The sequence below is a fragment of the Acyrthosiphon pisum genome, chromosome A3 (assembly GCF_005508785.2).
Source record: "Acyrthosiphon pisum isolate AL4f chromosome A3, pea_aphid_22Mar2018_4r6ur, whole genome shotgun sequence".
NCBI lineage: Eukaryota > Metazoa > Arthropoda > Insecta > Hemiptera > Aphididae > Acyrthosiphon > Acyrthosiphon pisum.
In genome coordinates this window covers 34,045,048-34,051,047 of record NC_042496.1, presented here as the reverse complement: position 1 = coordinate 34,051,047, position 6,000 = coordinate 34,045,048, and positions in this window count along the sequence as shown.

The window sequence follows — 6,000 nt, the reverse complement described above, 5'->3', positions numbered from 1 at the left end:
ATTTTATTTTATATTTTTATCTTGAAAATGAATTTTAAAAAATACAAAAATTAGTGCCCAATATTTTACAGTACCTGCAGTGCTTATGGAGCTTATTATTGAATATGGATGGCCTGGGCCTGGTTACAAATCAGATCTAATTAGGGGGTTAAAATAAAGAAATATCCAATAATTTTTATAATAGCAGGGAAAAACTAAAAAACGGAGGGATAACAATTATTTACGCAAAACAAGTTTTTGACAGAATCGATTTTATTTTATTGTTGAATTAAAAACAGTAAACACAGAAACATCATCTTTACCAAATATTTATGTTGGCATTTTTTGTATAACCCTAAGATATTATAATTTTCAAAACATTTTTACTCTTTTTGAGCCATTAATAGACTTTTAAGGTTTCAACTTTTTTATCTTTTTTTCCGATTTAATGTTGATAATATTTTTGTTTCTAAATCAAAAATCTTTAAAATTTAACACACTGTTAACTATACATTTTTATTGCAGAAATTAAAAAACTTTTAAAATACAGAGAGACAATTTAATTTTTTAATAGTTCTTTGAAGATTAAATCTTGATAAAATTGTTTGACCGAAAAATAACAATTTTTCCTGAATACGTCTTATTTATTTTGTTGTAAGTAATTCAATATAAATTAATCGTTGACACTAAAAACGTTTTCTTGCTACGTATACTATTATTGTCAATACATAATATATTACGTATAGGTTAGGTTTTTGATAAAAAAATAGTTCGGTCCCCTTAGTTAATAATTGATAAGATACTAATAATAATATAAATATAAAACAAGAATAACTATATAGGTACTTATCCTTAGAAATAAATAGTGATACATTTGTATGACTGTATCCTTCGTTTAGAATTTTTTTATTGTACCTATACAATTATTTATCATTTAATATAATTTACCATGGATCCATTTCAGTGACATATCTACTCAATATCTACACTGTCTAAGTTATGTATAACAAAAGCAAATAATCCGATTGTTTTATTAAAATAGTTCCCTATTTTTTTTATAATTTTAAAATAGGTACCTACATACTTATTATTTTTAATTTTATAATAGGCATAGGTACAAGACACAAGTTGATTTTACTTAACTATATAAGTTTAAAGTTAAATAATATACATTCTTATTACGTTCATGATCTCAACTTCAAACTTTCCTTACAACATTCAATTTTAATCACTTTAGATGTTTAACTATGGTTAATAAAAACCAAGAAACTAGTTGGAAAAAATAATGACCAAACCAACAAAAGGTCTTAAATACATTTCAGTAAGATGCGCACAAAAACAATACAAAAGTACTGAGCGGCGCAGTCAAATCCATCATGTATAATTCGTATTTTAGCTTTAATTTTAAAACAAATCCCCGAACAGCATGCAAATGAGCACAAATTAGGTGCATTGTTTAAACCTCCCGTGGGAATATGTCATCTGTACAGATTTTATTTAAAATTACAAATTGGTAGTAAAACACTGAAATAGTTTTAATAATAAAAATATAAAATAAACCCCCCAGGTTTATGTCCGAAAGGTTTAATTTTATTACTCGCTTAATTGTTGTAATTATAAAATAAATTGTTTGACATTTTAGAATTAAATACATTTGGTACCCAGTACCTACTATTATTAATATTAACCTAATTTTGGAATTTGCTATGGTGAAAAATACATTATTTTATGCAGATTTTTCGTTATTTTATTTTTTTACTTTAAACATACACTTTACATTTTTACCAGATCTGTTATTCATAACATCTAATCAATCTTTTAATTATACATACCAGCTACTTACTTGAATACTAGTTCAGATGTTATCGTGAGTTTATCAAAATATAATTTATTTTCCAACATATTATCTCAATCATTTTTGAGATGATTTTTACTTGTGTCAATTATTAATTATTAACTTTTTACAATAAAGTACTTAATAACTAATAAGTGATATTATAATAATTAAAAAATATAGGTATTTTTATTTTAAGTCTAAATGCTCCACAAATATTCCTAATTCCAATTGTCTTTAAAGCTTCTTAAAATTTCATAAAGAAATGATTTGCTAAGGGGTGAACTAGAAGCAAAATTACCAAATTAAAATTAGGTTATGAAGATAACATCAAGGCTAATTCATATCTGTACCTACCTATAGTCTCCCGAGTGACATGTTGTACAATCCCATAAACACCTACATCAATGACGAATAATTTAATAAATTACAATTAAATACAATTCAAACGTACTTTGTACCATTAATCAATTCTATATCAATGCTTGTACATATCATAGTTATAGGCTTATTAAGTCCTTTGTTCAGTTGAAATTAAATTTTATAATATTTTATATACATTAATTTCCCATTATTTCTATTATCCACTTATGATAGATAGTCAAAGGTTTTATCCATCGGACGTAACTTTTCCAGAAAACAAAGTTTCGAGTGTTATAGGCACACTTTAAACATACTGTAAAGTGTAAAGCGTATATAATGTATAATATATATACCTATATGGCTATATCTAATACTGTGATGTATGCGCATCCGGATGGCAAAGATGTGGTGAGATTACCGACCGGAATGTAATTAGTTTTAATTAAAAACATTATACTTCGCACACTTACTCATCTACCTAGTAAGTACTGGAGCATTTGTAATCATTAGTATAATGATTTAGGTTTGGTTTTTTTCTCATCTCAGTCCTCAAGAACTTTAATGCGATGATGTTGTATATCTTTGAGTTTTGATTAAAATTGGCCTTGAGCGATACATCAAACGTGTTTCTTGAACTACTATTCTACTCCTTGTTTCATATTTGAAGTTCACAGGAATAAAAATTCATATAGACGAGCCAAGGAAGAAAAGAAAATATAATATATTATGTACAATGTACACTTTTTAGTTATGATACAATTTTTCGTACCCACTGCAATATGTTTTACTCAAAAAAGAATCACCATTATTTCCTTACAAGCATTATTTGTCAGTTAAAATGTGTTCATCAAGTGAAAAAACCACGACAGTGGGAAAATAGAAAAGAATTTCCTTTTATCATTGTTTGCGCTTCGTCCAAAAGATTTGTTTACACCGTTTTAATACCCGCAGTATATTTGTTTCCATTTTAGTATTGGTTATAAACCTTTTCTTTCTTTCTCCGTTTCCATCTCTTTCTGATTTACCACAAGAGATTTTCATATACACTGACATTCATCATTCTTTAGGTCACTTGGCTATATTTAGCACACGTAAAGATTATATACATGTATACTTTTTGATATTTAATATTACATTTTTTCACACCAATGATAATTTGTATTGTTTAACTCTTGCGCCAAAGGGTTGATCACAAGTAGGGTGATGCACACTATCACACGTGTACAATAAATTGTCAACTACAGTATTCAACATCATGCCACATGCCCACATTACAAAATATAGAAACATGCTAAACTTCGTGATAAAAAAAAAATTAACAATTACAGTATTACTCGTACAGGCTTACTGCATTAAAACGTTTTGATTAAGTATCAACCTACGGACAACAATAACTTAATATGTTATAAATACTGATGCATTTTTTAAAGTAAAAATGTCTTTATTGACTATTGTTCGGTGAAAAATATTTTATATAATTTATTGAATTAATTAGATTAGAATTTAGAATAATATATTATACTGAATTATCATATTAGTTTCAAGTTCATAAAAAATACCGATATGGTTAATAAATGATTTTACTTAATTAAGTGTATCAAACTTCAAGTGGGAATTATAACATTATAACCTTGAAATATGATTGTCGTTTCAGAGATTTCACACGACCTTCTCATTCAAAAAATAAAGTTTTATAAAAAAAATTGTAGTAAAAATTAATATTACAAGTTTTATAGGTAACCATTCATAAAAAAAGTAGTGAACACATTTCAGGACAATAAATTACAATAACATCATAGCCCATTCCGGGATAAAAGAAGGAATCGCTTGTTATTCCCCAATTCATAAAAATTTACATTTGTGTGTGGCAAACGAATAAAAGTGGGAAAAGTTTTTTTTTATAAGAACAAAATGGAAAAAGGTAGGTTTTTTACATGAGAACGGGGTGGCTTATTGAAAGGCAAATGACCAAGAGTCTAGAATTAATCCCAACTGACTTTATATTAATCACGGTGCAACAATTCCGCATCACAAAAGTTTATATTAACATAAATTATACTCACGAAAAAGGTATTTCTTTTCTTTTCTTTTCCTTTCTTTTTATTTCACTTTTTTTCAAGCGTTGTAATTCCCAACCGAACAATAACTACCACTAATTTCAATATTTAAATTGTAATGAAGATTTTATTTAACAACTTTTGTGGCTGAAAATTAATAATTATCCACGTGTAAATTAAAATCTGTGAAACCCATTGCAATTAGTATTAATCTGCATACAAAATTAAAAACCTTCAAAATATTTTTTCATTCTTTTGTAACTTAATAAAATCAGCATGCTACTCTTTTTCTGTGTTCAACATTTAAGATGTTCAGTCCTAATTAGTAATTATATCCTACTAGGTATGTACCTATATTGTACCTTAGTGCCTTCGACAGGAATTTAATATGGAGGTGCTTATCAAAATAATTAAGTACATAATATTATAATATAATAAATACATTTATATACTTTTCATGTTGTAACGGTGAAGGGGGTGGGTGACATGTCTGCCGATATTTGAAATGTATGTTAGTAGTACCTACTGTAGGTTAAACTAAGTTTTTCAAAAATAAATATCAATTATTATTATATTATTTTTTTTTCATATTACTAGCTGTTAATATCGACTGACTTGCATAGACTGGTTTAATATATCAGTGGTATAAACAGTTTAGTTAATCTAAATACCTATTTTGAAGTACTGTGTACCGGCTATACCTATTAAATAATAATACTCGTACCTATAGTTGTATTAAGTTTTAAGTCTTCAGAAATAATATTTTTTTGATAACAACAAATGAAAATAACAATATATATTAATAGTTTTTGTTTAAATATTCTACTACGTGAACATTTGAATTTCAAACTTGAAAATATGCCTATATTTTACTCTATAGCTAGGTACCTTTTTTTTCTCCATGATTAACTTTAATAACGGCTTCTCCACCTTCTCATAATAAATTAGCTTTAAATTCATCAATATCTTTTCTTGTCCACATTGAAGCAGGAAACAATGTTTGAACAGAGCCTATAATTAAAAAGAAAATTATTGAACGAAATATGTAAGAAATTAATTCGAAATGTACATTCTCCAGAAAGACACTGCCCATTTTAAGATCTCATTGCAGATACTCTCATGTTCAATAATTTTATCTTCAGGAACAATTAAAGAGTTAGTTGTTATTTCCAATTCTTTGCCGATTCACAGTTTTGTTGTAAATTTTGCATATACTGATGATAATGTTGTAATTGTAATTGTCTTACATGTACAGCTTGCTATAAATAACATTATGTTTGATTAATGATTGACTAATCATTATATTATATTTCTAATAACTATTATAGTTTAATATGTAGTATTTTGGTACTTTTATTGTATGCTACCTACAAAAAACTGTTAAATGTCACATATAACACTTAATAATTTTATACTACTTGATAATAATTAATTACACTCATACTTTATTTTTAGCTTTATTTTTTGCCTTTGTAATGAGGCGGAGGCAAATTGACTGAAATTATTGGAACATTTTTATAATTTATGTTTGGCCGTACCCCACAGCTGAATACCGTAGGCCATTGATGGTCGAATAATTTGTTTGGAAATTAAAATCTCTAAGTGTATGGAGTTTGAGATTAAGAGATTTTCTCTTAGTTTTCATATGAGTGGCCCAAGTAATTTTATTGTCAAGGTGGACTCTAAGATAACGAGTTGCTTCTTTAGAGGAAATCGTGTCATCGAGTCATGGGGGGGGGGGGGGGGGGCAGTGGCCTGGTCGTAGAG